We start from the raw sequence: 18,304 nt of genomic DNA on the forward strand, positions 1-18,304 counted from the left end.
AGAGAATGTCCAAAGATTCTTATCCCCGATCTTATCGACATTGTCATGGAAACAGGGCAAGAACAATTCTTTCATATTAACAATTTACCCTAAAACCCAGCTTCCAGTGCAATCCTGGAGTTTTTGTTTCCTGAAACTGAATTCCTCAAAAGAACACAATGTCTAAGGCTGAAGGGTTTTTCCTGATTAGCAAGGCTATTGTTTGACTTAGAGATGACTTTTAGGAGACAAGTCTGCTCAAGGTTCAAAATATCACCTGAGGGTAACGGCCTGCATGGGTCACTTCAACTCATGGGCCCCAGATATCTGGATTCCAGGAGACTTAAAAACTGTTTCTCACAGGAAATATTTGATCTCCTAAAACATGGAAGAATAAAGCTTCAAAAGGAAACCAAGCAGCCATAACAGTACAGTGCTATGATTAGAAGCACAAAATTTGAAATCAACTATATAATGAATACTGTTTTACTAGTTGTATAATCTTGAGCAAGAAATACTATTTTGGGAAAACAAGCTTGGTACCCCCACCTGTAAAATTCAGACTATTAAGACATATAAAGACCAAATGATATATCTTGGTACAGTGGCTGACATAATGTAGGCAATAAATAAAGACCTCTCGTTAACACTGCTGTTATTTAAAGAACAATATTTCTCTGATCACAGATAATGAGTTATGTAGCATTAGAGTAAAAAGCAAAGTAAAACGATGAAAGTTTGGTCACTATAAGAAAAATCCATAATCTGCCCACATGTAGGTCTACTCCAGGGTTTTCTTTTATTGTACTTTAGGTGAAGGTTTACAGAACAAATTAGCTTCTCATTAAACGGTTAGTACACATATTGTTTTATGACATTGGTTAACAACCCCACCACATCTCAGTACTCTCCCTTTTTTGAACTTGGGCCCTCTATTACCAGCTTTCCTGTCCCCTCCTGCTTTCTAGTCCTCGCCCCTGGGCTGGTGTGCTGCTTTAGTTTCTTTTTGCTTTATGAGGCTGTCTAATCTTTGGCTGAAGGGTGAACCTCGGGAGTGACTTCATTACTGAGCTAAAAGGGTGTCCAGGGGCCATACTCTTGGCATTTCTCCAGCCTCTGTCAGGCCGGTAAGTCTGGGCTTTTTTTTCATGAGTGAGAATTTTGCTCTACATTTTTCTCCAGGTCTATCAGGGACCCTCTATTGTGATCTCTCTCAGAGCAGTCCGTGGTGGTAGCCAGGCACCATCTAGTTGTACTGGACTCAGTCTGGTGGAGGCCGTGGTAGAAGTGGTCCGTTAGTCCTTTGGACTAATCTTTCCCTTGTATCTTCACTTTCCTACATTCTCCTTTGCTCTCAAAGGGTGAGACCAGCGGAGTATCCTAGGTGGCTGCTCACAGGCTCTTAAGACCCCGGATGCTACTCACCGAAGTAGAATGTAGAACATTTTCTTTGTAAATTATGATATGCCAATTGAGCTAGATGTTCCCTGAGACCATGATCCCCACAGCTCCAGGATTTTCTTGAAGTAACTTTTTTTGCCGTTATTGTTATGTTTTTATTATGAATAACTATATTGTGAAGAAGCATCACAATAGAGGGGAGGAAAGAAATTAGAAAAGATGAATGCTTATGATTAAATTATACTTGGTTGGTTTAGGATCCATGGTGGCACGGTATTTAAGAGCTCGGTTGCTAACCAAAAGGTTGACAGTTTGAGTCCACCAGCCACTACTTAGGGACCCTATGGGGCAGTTCTACTTTGTCCTATAGGGTGAATCAGAATCGACCTGATGGGAAAGGGTTTTTTTTTTAATTTTTTGTGGTTGCTTTAGGGCAGCAGTTTTCAAGTTGGGTACATGAACTAAGTCTAAATACTGATTACCCAAAGAGCCCACAAACATGTACAGCTTAAAGAGACTGGAGCCCCAAATCCTCAACTTTTTCTTATGGATGTCTTCCTAAAATCAATCTGTCCACAGCGCTCCTGTGATTCTAATTTTTCTTCTTTTTTATCCTAATTACCTTACTTTGAAGTTATAAAAGAAAGTCAAACATTTATACATCCTATGTCCTAATTCTAATTTTTTTGCTCCAAGGAATGAAAACCTCTACGTGACTGTCATGGATTGAATTATGTCCCTCCAAAAATGTGTGTATTAACTTGGTTAGGCCATGATTCCCACTATTCTGAGGTTGTCTTCCATTTTGTGATTGTAATTTTATGATAAAGAGGATTAGGGTGGGATTGACATAGCCTTACTAGGCCACATTTCTGATCCAATGTAAAGGGAGTTTTCCTGTGTTGTGGCCTGCACGACCATTTATTTCTCAAGAGATAAAAAGAAAAGGAAGCCAGCAGAGAAGTGGGAACCTCATACCACCAGGAAAGCATGCTGGGAGCAGAGTATGTCCTTTGGACCCAGGGTCCCTGCATGGAGAAGCTCGTAGTCTGGGGGAAGGTTGATGAGAAGGCCGACAGAGAGAAAACCTTCCCCTGGAGCTGACACCCTGAATTTGGACCTTTAGCCTTCTTTACTGTGAAGAAATAAATTTCTCTTTGTTAAAGCCATCCCTTTGTGGTATTTCTGTTATAGCAGCTCTAGATGGCCAAGACAGTGACAAACAAGTGACATTTTGAAATATATGTATAATTGATGCTGAGAAAAAAAATGGCACTGCCATTCCTACCATCCATCTCATTAAGACATAGATTCTCAATGAAATTTTACTCTGTGTGTTTAGTAACCATTTTTCAAATTTTGCTATGTGTTTTATCTATACTAAAACCCATTGCTGTTGAGTCCATTCCAACTCATACTGACTCTGTAGAACAGAGCAGAACTGCCCCATAGGGTTTCCAAGGCTGTAAATCTTTATGGAAGCAGACTGTTACATCTTTCTCCTGTGGAGTGGCTGGTGGCTTCAAACAGCCGATCTTTGGGTTAGCAGCCAAGAGCTCTAACCACTGCACCACCAAGTTTCCTGTATTTATATATGTATATACGTGTGTGTGTGTAATCTTAATGACAGTTGTAATGCTAACTAAATCCAGAAGAACTTATTTAACCTGTAGAGCCTCATGACCCAAACATTTTTTTTAAGCAATTTTTATACATATTTGTTTTGGGGAGAAATATAAAAGGATAATCAATAAAAATATTATAAAAATTATATAAAAAGGCAATATAATTTTCAAAGAGAAACAAAAATGTTTTTGAATGTTTAATGAGAGCTTACATATCTATACATACATACATACATACCCATAAGGGAAAGAGAAAGAAAATAAAGGTATGTGTCAAACTACTGTGGGGTTTATATTCTTTAAAAGAATTATGCATAGGAAAACCTATGCATTGCCTATTTTACAGCTCCATAAGATGTAGATAACTAGTAGCAATGCAAAATAATTCTTATCTGTAGACATATTCCTTCCCCTGTGGAAAAAAAAAACAGTTTGACTTCCATTTGCACCTTCATTTCAGCATTCCTGATTTACAAACATATCTGTTATTTGGATTCTATTTAGAGGTTCTAACATCTCCCCAGTTTCTTATAAATGAGTTAAATAAAAGCTTTACCCCGTGTTCATATTTATATCTGTATGATAATCATTTTACCTATTTTTGAAAATAATCTTTTAACAGAAATTAGTTTTATTTTTAAATATGAATATGCACAATATCCTGAGAGTTATATCCTTTGAAACAATTTAAACTTATGATAAAATGTTTTAGATTATCAGCTTATAAATATGCATGATCAACATTTTTCAAAATTTTTATGGTGTGCATATGTAAAAAAAAAGTTTAAAGACCATTTGTGGAGGACCAAGAGGTTTTATCATTCACAAATGTATTTTCTCTCTGAAGAAAATGCTTTGATTTTATCCTAGGAATTACCTCCTTACCCAAGGTAAAAAAAAAAAATTGCCACGGACTCCAACTTATGGCGAACCCTTCTGTGTCAGAGTAAAACTATGCTTCACAGCATTGTCAGTGGCTGATCTCTCGGAAGTAGATCACTAGGCCTTTCTTCTGAGGTGCCTCTGGGTGACCTGGAACCTCTAACCTTTAGGTTAACAGCAGAGCATGTTAACCGTTTGCACCAACCAGGGATTCCTCCCTAGGATGCAAAATATTATCGTCCACCAAGAGGGATGAGCAGCATAGCATATGCCCTATGCTGGGGCCAGTAGACTTTATCTCTGGGAACTTTTATCATGAATGGAATAATACAAGGACTGAAAATATTTGGAGCCAGCACACTGTAACCAGGATATTTCTGCTTTTCATAGTTCTTGCTCTTTCTGAGGACCCGTTTTTGCTTTTCTCATCCTTAGATTACAACCAAGAACCCTCAACTGATTCAGCTGAGGCAAAGGAGAAAGACAAGTTGACTCCATGGCAGTCAGATCTCAGTGCGATTTTGTCAGTCCTCTGACACCACTTGCCCCATATATCCATATTGTTCTATGGTTTAGCAGCACAACAATAATAATTATATGTAAGAATTTCACTTGTCCTATCAGTGTGTTAGGAAACCCTGGTGGCATAGTGGTTAAGTGCTATGGCTGCTAACCAAAAAGGTGGGCAGTTCGAATCCACTAGATGCTCCTTGGGAACTATGGGGCAGTTCTACTCCGTCTTATAGGGTTGCTATGAGTCAGAATAGACTCGATGGCAATGGTTTAATGGGTATCAGTGTGTTAAAAGAGAAAATGATATCTTGAAAGGAAAGACCTAATAAAGCAAAATCAAATAAAAAAGCGTGAGATTTCTCCTTAAAAAAAGTGGATTAGAGTACTAACTGTATAAAATGGATAATTTTCACACAACCTGTTGGAAGGGTGAAAAATTCTACAGAAGATTTTTCTCTCAATTTTTTATTATAAAAATTTTAAAACATACTGAGAAGTTGAAAGGATAATACAATGAAAATGCATATCTACTCTATAAAAAAAATAACATTTTACCTTGCTTTATCTTTATCTGATGTACTGATGCTTTTGCGCTGAATCATTTGAAAGTGAGTGGCTGACACCACAGCACTTCTAAAAATTTCAACATGTATCTCCGAAGAATTATAGTATCCTTCTTTGTAACTACAATAGTATTATCACAATGAAGAAATCTAATAATATTGCCTAATACTATGTAATACGTAGCTGTAGTAGCACTGTGGTTAAGTGCTCGGCTGTAAAATGAAAGGTTGGCGGTTTGAACCCACCAGCTGCTCTACAGAACAAAGATGTGGCAGTCTGCTTCGTTAAAGATTTCAGCCTTGGAAACCCTATAGGGTAGTTCTACTCTGTCCTGTAGGGTTGCTATGAGCTGGAATTGACTTGATGGCAATGGGTTTGGTTTTAATATTATGTAATATTTAATTCACATACAGATTTCTTTATTTGACCCTTCCCAATGACTTCTATGGACTTTCTGAGTAATGCAAATGGTTAGTATGGTTAAAGGTGCTAGTTCACCCAGAGACACCTCAGAAGAAAGGCCTGGCAATCTACTTCCAAAAATCAGCCATTAGAAATCCTATGGAGTACGATTTTACTGTGACACAGATGGGGGTCACCATGAGTCGGAATCAGCCGGATAGCAACTGGTACTGGTACTAGTAATGTCTTTTATACTCTCCCCCCAACAATTAGCCAACGAGGATTTACACATCACATTTGTTTTTTTTTATTTGAGACACTGGTGGTGCAGTAGTTCAAGTACTCAGCTGCTAACCAAAAAGTTGCCAGTTCCAACCCACCAGCCACTCTGGGGGAGAAAGATGTGACAGCCTGCTTCTGTAAAGATTTACAATCTTGGAAACCCTATGGGGCAGTTCTACCCTGTCTTATAGGATTGCTATGAGTTGCCACCACTCAATGGCAGCGGGTTTTAGTTTTATTTGGTTGTTTTGGTTTACTGTTCTTTTAAAAATCTATGATGGTTTCTTTTTTTTTTTTTTTGGTTTGGTTTTGTTTTTTCCTCATGTATTAACTCTTTGGAGGGATCTGATTGATTATCTCATAAAATGTACCAATTTCTAGATTTTTTGACCGTCCCCTTAAGGGATCATTAAACTTTCCCAGTTTCCTTTGCATTGTCCATTAACTATGAGTAAGATCTAAAAAGCTTGTGTATATTTAGTTTAGCATTTAGGTAAGAATGCCAAGTAGATGATGACATCTTCAAAACATCACATCAGAAAGCACAAAATGTCAAGTTGTCATTCCCAATTAGGGATGCTAAATTGGATCATTTGGTAAAGGTTCCAGGTGATGTAAACTCCAATTCGTAGCGGCCCCGTGTGCGTCAGAATAAAATTGTGCTCCATACAGATTTCAATGGCTGATTTTTTGGAAGTAGATCAATGAGCCTTTCTTCAGAGGTGCTTTTAGTAGACTAGAACTCCAACCTTTTGAATAGCAGCCAACCATGTTCACCATTTGCACCGCCCAGGGATTCCTGGGTAAAAGTAGGGACCACCATACACAGCCACTGCTAAGATGTGAATTTGTGTTCATGCACACATGTGTGCTTTCTTCTTAAGATCAGCAAATAATTTGTGGGACAATATATTGGCATCATGCATAAAGGATTACTAAAGACACAGATTTTTATTTATTCACATTTTATATTCAATTACAGTAGTTTTTGTTTTAATGGACAAATTGTTTTGAATTTGATTCTTATGTTTTTTTGTTTCTGTTTTTTCTCTTAAGTTCCCATTAGTTTGTGAGTGCTTCTGGCCTGTGTTCACCTTTTCCTTATCCTGCTCTAGACCTGAAATCAGTCTTCCCAAGAAACTTTGTTTGCCTTTAATGTTGAAGGCTTTTTAGGAAGCAATCCTAGCTGTGCTCATTGCTACCAGGCAGTCATTGTTTCTAGACTGTTTCATTCAATCAAGTTGGCAATAGAGATAAAAATAAATATAGAGGTATAGATATATAAATGTATTTAGGGCAAATAGAAATAGATATACGTAGAATAGAGCCAAAGACAAACATATATTTATGATTGCCTATGATTTTTTTTATGATATTCCTAATGCAAATTGAATATTTTAGAGTTCCTTAACTTGTTTAATTTTATATTTGGTTCTTTTTTCTCTTATACTGAAACCCTTAGTTTCTAAAGCACTACCACACATACCTGCTTGGTTTATCCTACATTTTATAATTATATCAACAATGCTACTAAAAATAGAATTACTAAGGCAAATTTAAGGCATTTTTATAGTTCTTTTTGTTCTTAGAATATGTACTATCAGGGATATGTAGTCAGAACCATGTACTTACTATATCCAAGTTCTGTTTTATGATGATAACAAATTCAGTGTATAGTTTTGTTCATTTGTTTCACTCTATTTTCAGTTTTAGGGTAATTTCATGATTTATTTATGCTTAGAATAAATCACTTATGTAGATTAAAAGATAAAAATATTTTTATAAGTTCTTCTTGGGGAAATTTTAGGTTCATTCCATTTCCTATCCCATTTAGTGGTAAACATTTTTTATCATTGCTTGTTTCCTTTCCAGTGCTACTTCGTTTTTTTTTTTTTTTTAGTAAAAATCATCAAATGCATGCATATATATGTTCTTATTTCCACTTCCTTAAACATCTTATGTAATATATCCTGGAGACAGTTGTGACCAGTACAGAAATACAGCTCTTCGTACTTTTTTACAGCTGTGTAATACATTATTCTGGTGGAAGTGCTTCATTAAATCACTCTGCTAATGCTGAACATTTGAATTGTTTCCCACTTTTCCTTTCAAATAATGCTGCTATGAATAACCATTTACCTGGCGTCTTAGTCATCTAGTGCTGTTACAGCAGAAATACTCCCAGTGGATGGCTTTAACAAAGAGAAATTTATTTTCTCATAGTCTAGGAGGCTGGAAGTCCAAAATCATGGTGCCAGCTCCAGGGGAATGCTTTATGTCTCTGTTGGCTCTAGAGAAAGATCCTTGTCATCAATCTTCCCCTAGTCAAGGAGCCCCTCAGCACAGGGACCCTGGGTCCAAAGGATGCATACTCCTGGCTCTTCTTGCTTGGTGGTAATGAGGTCCCCCTGTCTCTCTTCTCGCTTCTATATCTTGGCAGAGATTGACTCAAGATACAATCTATTCTTGTAGATTGAGTTCTGCCTCATTAATGTAACTGTCTCTAATCCTGCCTCATTAACATCATAAAGGCAGGGTTTATAACACATAGGAAAATCACATCAGATGACAAGATGGTAGACAATCACACAATACTGGGAATCATGGCCTAGCCAAGTTGACACACATTTTGGGGGGACACAATTCAATCTATAACACCTGGGTTATTTCATAGCTGGGTCAGTTTTCTTTTTCTCCTATATGCAATCTTTGTCGTGGGGTTGCTGAATCAAAGCATTAATGCATGTGCAGTTTTGTTTGATATTGCCAAATTCCGCTCTATAGGAGTTATGCCATTTTGCAATCACTTCAGCAATGTAGTAGAGGGCCAGTTTCTCCATCGCATTGTCAATAAAGCATGTGTTAACACTTTTGGCTCTCTGTCTAGCTGATAGGTGAGAAAATGAATTTCTTAATAGTTTAATTTGTATGTCTCTGATTATGAGTAAGCCTGGTCATTTTTTCATATGCTTAAGTATCATTTACTTATATTTTTCTGGAACTCTCTCCACATTTTTTGTCCAGTTTTATACTCCAGTTTTTAACCATTTTATTCTTAATTTTTAAGAGCTTTTTATATGTTAGAAAGATAAACCAGTTACCTGTAAAATAATTTGCAAAATACGTATTTTTTTTAGTTTGAAATGTACTTTTTTTTTTTTAAGATTTAAAATATCAATCTTGACTTTTGTTGCTTCTGGATATGAATAACAAACACTGTATCTCTATTCCTTGATTATAATGTAATCCATCCATGCTTTCATCTAGTACTTGTTTCATTTCTTTTTTTTTTTTTTAACTCATATCGATTTGGAATTAGTCTAGTATAGCAGAAAGTGAGGATCTAGGTCTAGTTTTATCATTTTGTAAATGATTAATCAATTCTCCCAATAACATTGATTAAAAAGTCTTTTTCCTCACAGTGAATATTTCTTTATATACTTGGGTCAGTTCTGAAATTTTATATTTTAGACCATTGCTTTCTGACTATTCATGTACCAAAACCTAACCTTTAAAAAAAAAAAAAAGTATAGAGGAATTTTCATACATTTAAATTTCTTATAGGCCTCTCCTGTTCCCCACTGATCATCTTTTTTAAAATTTTAAATTTTTAAAATTAGACTTTTTGGGTGCAATTTTGAATAAAGATGCTACAAACATTCATGTTCCAATTTTTACACAGACATAAGTTTTTTTTTTATTAACTTTTATTGAGCTTCAGTGAACGTTTACAAATCAAGTCAAACTGTCACATATAAGTTTATATACACCTTACTCCATACTCCCACTTGCTCTCCCCCTAATGAGTCAGTCCTTCCAGTCTCTCGTGACAATTTTGCCAGCTTCCAACTCTCTCTATCCTCCCATCCCCCCTTCAGACAGGAGATGCCAACACAGTCTCAAGTGTCCACCTGATACAAGTAGCTCACTCTTCATCAGCATCTCTCTCCTACCCACAGTCCAGTCCCTTTCACGTCTGACGAGTTGTCTTCGGGAAAGGTTCCTGTCCTGGGCCAACAGAAGGTTTCGGGATCATGACCTCCGGGATTCCTCTAGTCTCAGTCAGACCATTAAGTATGGTCTTTTTGTGAGAATTTGGGGTCTGCATCCCACTGCTCTCCTGCTCCCTCAGGGGTTCTCTGTTGTGCTCCCTGTCAGGGCAGTCATCGATTGTGGATGGGCACCATCTAGTTCTTCTGGTTTCAGGATGATGTAAGTCTCTGGTTCATGTGGCCCTTTCTGCCTCTTGGGCTCTTAGTTATCGTGTGACCTTGGTGTTCTTCATTCTCCTTTGATCCAGGTGGGTTGAGACCAATTGATGCATCTTAGATGGCCGCTTGTTAGCATTTAAGACCCAGATGCCACATTTCAAAGTGGGATACAGAATGTTTTCATAATAGAATTATTTTGCCAATTGACATAGAAGTCCCCTTAAACCAAGGTCCCCAAGCCCCCCACCTTGCTCCGCTGACCTTTGAAGCATTCAGTTTATCCCGGAAATTTCTTTGCTTTTGGTCCAGTCCACTTGAGCTGACCTTCCATGTATTGAGTATTGTCTTTCCCTTCACCTAAAGCAGTTCTTACCTACTAACTAATCAGTAAAAAACCATCTCCCACCCTCCCTCCCTCCCCTCCCCGTAACCACAAAAGTATGTGTTCTTCTCAGTTTATACTGTTTCTCAAGATCTTATACTAGTGGTCTTATACAATATTTGTCCTTTTGCCTCTGACTAATTTCGCTCAGCATAATGCCTTCCAGGTTCCTCCATGTTATGAAATGTTTCAGAGATTCGTCACTGTTCTTTATCGATGCGTAGTATTCCATTGTGTGAATATACCACAATTTATTTAACCATTCATCTGTTGATGGACACCTTGGTTGCTTCCACCTTTTTGCTATTGTAAACAGAGCTGCAATAAACATGGGTGTGCATATATCTGTTTGTGTGAAGGCTCTTGTTTCTCTAGGGTATATTGCGAGGAGTGGGATTTCTGGGTTGTATGGTAGTTCTATTTCTGTTTAAGATAACGCCAGATAGATTTCCAAAGTGGTTGTACCATTTTACATTCCCACCAGCAGTGTATAAGAGTTCCAATCTCTCTGCAGCCTCTCCAACATTTATTATTTTGTGTTTTTTGGATTAATGCCAGCCTTGTTGGAGTGAGATGGAATCTCATCCTAGTTTTAATTTGCATTTCTCTAATGGCTAATGATCGGGAGCATTTTCTCATGTATCTGTTAAAAAAAAGCTGCCTGAATATCTTCTTTAGTGAAGTGTGTGTTCATATCCTTTGCCCACTTCTTGATTGGGTTGTTTGTCTTTTTGTGGTTGAGTTTTGACAGAATCATAAAGATTTTAGAGATCAGGCTCCTGTTGGAGATGTCACAGCTGAAAATTCTTTCCCAGTCTATAGGTGGTCTTTTTACTCTTTTGGTGAAGTCTTTAGATGAGCATAGGTGTTTGATTTTTAGGGGCTCCCAGTTATCTGGTTTCTCTTTGTCATTTTTGGTAATGTTTTGTATACTGTTTATGCCTTGTATTAGGGCTCCTAAGATTGTCCCTAATTTTTCTTCCATGATCTTTATCGTTTTAGTCTTTATGTTTAGGTCTTTGATCCACTTGGAGTTAGTTTTTGTGCATGGTGTGAGGTACGGGTCCTGTTTCATTTTTTTGCAAATGGATATCCAGTTATGCCAGCACCATTTGTTAAAAAGACTCTTTTCCCCAATTAACTGACACTGGGCCTTTGTCAAATATCAGCTGCTCATACATGGATGGATTTATATCTGGGTTCTCAATTCTGTTCCATTGGTCTATGTATCTGTTGTTGTACCAGTACCAGGCTGTTTTGACTACTGTGGCTGTATAATAGCTTCTGAAATCAGGTAGAGTGAGGCCTCCCACTTTCTTCTTCTTTTTCAGTAAGGCTTTGCTTATCCGAGGCTTCTTTCCCTTCCATATGAAGTTGGTGATTTGTTTCTCCATCACATTAAAAAATGACATTGGAATTTGGACCGGAAGTGCATTGTATGCATAGATGGCTTTTGGTAGAATAGACATTTTTACTATGTTAAGTGTCTTCCTATCCATGAGCAAGGTATGTTTTTCCACTTAAGTAGGTCCTTTTTAGTTTCTTGCAGTAGTACTTTGTAGTTTTCTTTGTATAGGTCTTTTACATCTTTGGTAAGATTTATTCCCAAGTATTTTATCTTCTTGGTGGCTACTGTGAATGGTATTGATTTGGTGATTTCCTCTTTGATGTTCTTTTTGTTGATGTAGAGGAATCCAAGTGATTTTTGTATGTTTATCTTATAACCTGAGACTCTGCCAAACTCTTCTATTAGTTTCAGTAGTTTTCTGGAGGATTCCTTAGGGTTTTCTGTGTATAAGATCATGTCATCTGCAAGTACAGATAATTTTACTTCCTCCTTGCCAATCTGGATGCCCTTTATTTCTTTGTCTAGCCCAATTGCTCTGGCTAGGACTTCTAGCACAATGTTGAATAAGAGTGGTGATAAAGGGCATCCTTTGTCTGGTTCCCGTTCTGAAGGGAAATGCTTTAAGGCTCTCTCCATTTACAGTGATGTTGGCTGTTGGCTTTGTATAGATGCCCTTTATTATGTTGAGGAATTTTCCTTCAATTCCTATTTTGGTGAGAGTTTTTATCATGAATGGGTGTTGGACTTTGTCAAATGCCTTTTCTGCATCAATTGATAAGATCACGTGGTTTTTGTCTTTTGTTCTATTTATATGGTGGATTACTTTAGTGGTTTTTCTAATATTAAACCAGCCTTGCATAAAAAAAAATTTTTTTTGCATACCTGGTATAAATCCCACTTGGTCATGGTGGATTAATTTTTTGATATGTTGTTGAATTCTATTGGCTAGAGTTTTGTTGAGGATTTTTGCATCTATGTTCTTGAGGGATATAGGTCTGTAGTTTTCTTTTTTTGTGATGTCTTTACCTGGTTTTGGTATCAGGGAAATGGTGGTTTCATAGAATGTGTTAGGTAGTATTCCGTCATTTTCTATGCTTTGAAATACCTTTAGTAGTAGTGGTGTTAACTCTTCTCTGAAAGTTTGGTAGAACTCTGCAGTAAATCCATCCGGGCCAGGGCTTTTTTTTGTTGGGAGTTTTTTGACTACCGTTTCAATCTCTTTTTTTGTTATAGGTCTATTTAGTTGTTCTACTTCTGATTGTGTTAGTTTAGGTAGGTAGTGTTTTTCCAGGAATTCATCCATTTTTTCTAGGTTTGCAGATTTGTTAGAGTACAATTTTTCACAATAATATGATATGATTCTTTTAATTTCAGTTGGGTCTGTTGTGATGTGGCCCATCTTGTTTCTTATTCGGGTTATTTGTTTCCTTTCCTGTATTTCTTTAGTCAGTCTGGCCAATGGTTTATCAATTTTGTTAATTTTTTCGAAGAACCAGCTTTTGGCTTTGTTAATTCTTTCAATTGTTTTTCTGTTCTCTAATTCATTTAGTTCAGCTCTAATTTTTATTTTTTGTTTTCTTCTGGTGCCTGATGGATTCTTTTGTTGCTCACTTTCTATTTGTTCAAGTTGTCGGGACAGTTCTCTGCTTTTGGCTCTTTCTTCTTTTTGTATGTGTGCATTTATCGATATAAATTGGCCTCTGAGCACTACTTTTGCTGTGTCCCAGAGTTTTGATAGGAAGTATTTTCATTCTCGTTGCATTCTACGAATTTCCTTAGTCCCTCCTTAATGTCTTCTCTAACCCAGTCTTTTTTCAGGAGAGTATTGTTCAGTTTCCAAGTATTTGATTTCTTTTCCCTAGTTTTTCTGTTATTGATTTCTACTTTTATGGCCTTGTGGTCTGAGAAGATGCTTTGTAATATTTCAATGTTTTGGATTCTGCAAAGGTTTGTTTTATGACCTAATATGTGGTCTATTCTAGAGAATGTTCCATGTGCGCTAGAAAAAAAAGTATACTTTTTTTTTGCAGCAGTTGGGTGGAGAGTTCTGTATAAGTCAATGAGGTCAAGTTGCTTGATTGTTGTAATTAGGTCTTCCGTGTCTCTATTGAGCTTCTTACTGGATGTCCTGTCCTTCTCTGAAAGTGGTGTATTGAAGTCTCCTACTATAATTGTGGAGGTGTCTATCTCACTTTTCAGTTCTGCTAAAATTTGATTTATGTATCTTGCAGCCCTGTCATTGGGTGCATAAATATTTAATATGGTTATATCTTCCTGGTCTATCATCCCTTTAATCATTATGTAGTGTTGTTCTTTATCCTTTGTGATGGATTTAAGTTTAAAGTTGATATGGTCAGAAATTAATATTGCTACTCCTGCTTTTTTTTGCTTATTGTTTGCTTGATATATTTTTTTCCATCTTTTGAGTTTTAGTTTGTTTGTGTCTCTAAGTCTAAGGTGTGTCTTTTGTAGGCAGCATATAGACGGATCGTATTTCTTTATCCAGCCTGAGACTCTCTGTCTCTTTATTGGTACATTTAGTCCATTTACATTCAGCGTAATTATAGATAAGTTTGTGTTTAGTGTTGTCATTTTGATGCCTTTTTATGTGTGTTGCTGACAATTTCAATTTTTCACTTACTTTTTTGTGCTGAGACGTTTTTCTTTGTAAATTGTGTGTTCCTCATTTTCATAGTATTTGACTTTATGTTTGCTGAGTCGTTACATTTTTCTTGGTTTTTATTTTGAATTATGGAGTTGTTATACCTCTTTGTGGTTACCTTAATATTTACCCCTATTTTTCTAAGTAAAAACCTATCTTGTATTGTCCTATATCGCCTTGTATCCCTCTCCATATGGCAGTTCCTTGCCACCTGTATTTAGTTCCTCTTTTTGATTATTGTGATCTTTTACATATTGACTTCACTGATTCCCTGTTTTGAGCATTTTTTTTTTAATTAATCTTAATTTGTTTTTGTGATTTCCCTATTTGAGTTGATAACAGGATGTTCTGTGACCTTGTGTTGTGCTGACATCTGATATTATTGGTTTTCTGACCAATTTCCTTTAGTATTTCTTGTAACTTTGGTTTGGCTTTTGCAAATTCTCTAAGCTTGTGTTTATCTGTAAATATCTTAATTTCACCTTCATATTTCAGAGAGAGTTTTGCTGGATATATGATCCTTGGCTGGCAGTTTTTCTCCTTCAGTGCTCTGTATACGTCATCCCATTGCCTTCTTGCCTGCATGGTTTCTGCTGAGTAGTCTGAACTTATTGATTCTCCCTTGTAGGAGACCTTTCTTTTATCCTTGGCTGCTTGTAAAATTTTCTCTTTATCTTTGGTTTTGGCAAGTTTGATGATAATATATCTTGGTGTTTTTCTTTTTGGATCAATCTTATATGGGGTTCGATGAGCATCTTGGATAGATATCCTTTCATACAGGCATAAGTTTTTAACTCATTTGGGTAAATACCTAGGAGCAGTTGCTGGATCGTGTGGTAAATCTATGATTAACTTTTTAAGAAATTCTCAGACTGCCTTCCAAAGTAGCTATACCATTTGGTATTCCCACCAGCAATGGCTGAGAGTTCCTGTTGATTCATATCCTTGCCAACATTTTCTGTTGTCAGTGCTTTGAATTTTAGGCATTCTAAAGTGTAGTGGTATCTCATTGTTTTATTTTTAATTTTATTGTGGTAAAATATATATAACGCAAAAATTTCCATCGTAACCATATTTAACTTCTTCTTCTTTTTTTTTTTTGCTGAAGTTTCTATTCAGATCTTGTGCCCATTTTGTAACTGAGTTGTTTGTTTTCTTACAGTTGAGTTTCAAGAGTTCTTTGTATGTTGTGGGTAAGGGTCCCTTATCAGATGTATGTTTTGCAAATATTTTCTCCCAGTCTGTGGCTTATCTCTTCTTTCTCTTGCCAGTGTCTTATGCAGAGTAGATGATTTAATTTTAATGAGGTCCAATTTACCATTTTTTTTTTCTCATGCTTTTAGTGTTGTATCTAAAATGTCATCACCAAACCCAAGGTCACATAGATTTTCTCCTATGTTATCTTCTAGAAGTTTTATAGTTTGCATCTTACAGTAGGTCCATGACTCATTTTGAGTTAGTTTTTGTGAAAAATATTAGCTCTGTGACTAGATTATTTTTTCTGTTTATTCGTTTGTAGAAATCTAGTTGTTCCAGTACCATGTGTTCGAAAGAGTATCTTTTTTTGCATTGTGTTCATCTTCTTCAAAATTTTCTCTATTCGTTTTTATTTGATATATTTTTTAACATAGACATTATAACCAACTTGTCTAACAACAGTTAATATAATTGTTATTTTTATTGTGATTATCTTAAGGTCACAAAATTGGAGAAGGTAACTGACATTTTTTATGATATTGAGAATATGTCGTGGCTTTCCATTTGTCCAGTTCCACTTTTGATCATTCATTAAATTTAAAAATGTTCTTTATACAGCTTTTGCTCATTTTTATCGAATTTATTTCTAGCCATATAATCTTTAAATCTGCACTTGAAGTTTTTTTTTTTTTCTTTTCCCTCTTCCATTAGCTCTTCTATCTGGTTATTGTTTGGAGATGTATAAAATGTGTTTATATTTTACGTTAATTACACCCACTTCTTACCGACAGGGTTAGGTTCCAAACACCAGTTCGTTATGCAAAAATCATTGTTAATTGAGAGTCGTGAGGCCCACACTCTGTCTTCAGTTCTCTTACTGCCCATCTGGCGCCCCCGGCACGTCTGTCTCTGTATGCACGTGGCATAATGGACACCCCTTCCCGCCAGCCTTTCCTGCCACTGCAGAGCCAGCAGGGGCTAGGGGCGTAGTGGTGGTGGTGGCTGAGAGCTGCTCACCACTTCCAGAGCAGCAGGGGTCCACCATCACTTGGCCATACTCCAGTCCTCTGTGGACCCCTGCACCTCTCCTCTTCGCCTTCTCGCTCTGCTGGCCTGGAGATGGGCTTTGGTGGTGGGCAGCTCCCGGGCCTGTGGGCAGGTGAAGCCCAGCCACCTGGGTCTGGAGGAGGCTGTGGAGGTGGCAGAGAGGTCTCTTTGGAGGAAGAGGCTTACAAGCGCCCACCCCCATCCAATTCCTGTGGGCCTGACTTCTGCCTCCACCTCAGGGTCCACACAACCCTGCCTCCTGCGTGCCACCCATCTAGTTATCCATACAGATAGATAAATAATTGATTGTCATATTGAATAGATATAAATCAGTATACATAAATATGTTTTATTAATGAAGCATCCATAATTCCATATTTTATTGTGTAAATTTGAGCATCTGTCTTTTCCCAGTATATGGAAATTACACAGGGTTTTTCTCCTCAGATACACTAACATATATATCTATATTTTAGATAATTTTCCCCCACTTACATGCTATCCGAATTGATTTGCTATATTCGTGGGCTCTGAGGGATTTCATTTATTCTCCTTGTTCATTCTTATGTTTTTTTTGAGGATTTGTGGAGAGTTAGAATTTACGCAGTCAACATTTTATTGTAGTTACTGGAATAATTAATAGATTAATATATTTCTTTTTGTTAAGTGATGTATTTGTAATTTTTTTCCCAAGATATTTATTTTTTAATGGAAGAACTCTTTTAGTTCATTCTCTAGGGGTTAAACTAACAAAGAGATAAATCAGACAGGTCAGCTTATAAGAGTATTGTGATGTTATCTTAGGGGAAATTCTGAAATCATAGTCTTCTTCCCATGGTGAGTCTCAACTTACATTTGCCTTAGAGAAATCTCCTGCCTTGCAGTATCTTTCTAAAGGGTTTTCAACTCAAAGTCCCAGTAGGAGCAGGTTATCACCTCCAAGAAAAAGATTCTCTAAGTTTCCTTAGTGACTATCCCTTGAGTACTTACAATATCTTAGTGCTTTTTTATGTATTTATTTTTAGTTCTAGTAGATAAATATCCTCTTGAAAAAAATGTATTGAAAACTTTAAAAAAGTCAGTCATAAGATTAATTTATTTTTTACCCAGTCTGTGTTTTAAAGCCTGCAATGTTCAAATACTTCTATATGTAATTATTAAACATACTTTTTTTTTAAAATAAGAATGCTAAATCTGTCCTCATTTAAAGTGTTTTACAAACAAGCTTTTTGGTTAAATATACAAATAAAAGTTTCAAGAAATTCACATACTTTATGCAAAGAATCATTGAAAATTACACAAGCATCCCTCTACTAAAATGATTGGTGCTTCAATCAATTATTACATAATTTTAAGCCAAAATAGTCCCATTTTCCCATAAAAAATCAAAATTTGGTTATACAGATAGTTCGAAAGTGTATTTAAATTTTAGAACCACTGAATTACACTCCTTATAAAAAAATGCATCACTGATGAGTGTTGAAAAATTGCTAGAGAACTATTCACTATTACTGGAATATTGCTTTATTTTCACTGACAGTCAGATATTTTTCTCTGTAAAAGGCAATGTATTTTTCATTTCTTGAAGAAGTTAACCTCTTGTGACCCAGCTTGCAAATAGCCATTGGAAAAATAAGAATAGCTAATTCCCATCTTTCAGAAGAAACAAAACAGCTTAGAACAGATTTGAAAAAGATTTTGAAGTTTATGGGTTTTTTTTGTTTGTTTGCTTTTCCTTCATAATTTGACTCCAAAAAAATCTTCCAAGAATAAATCCTATTTTCAAGGACTAATAGAGGTCATCTGTGG

The sequence above is a fragment of the Loxodonta africana genome, chromosome 2 (genome assembly GCF_030014295.1).
Source record: "Loxodonta africana isolate mLoxAfr1 chromosome 2, mLoxAfr1.hap2, whole genome shotgun sequence".
Classification (NCBI taxonomy): Eukaryota; Metazoa; Chordata; class Mammalia; order Proboscidea; family Elephantidae; genus Loxodonta; species Loxodonta africana.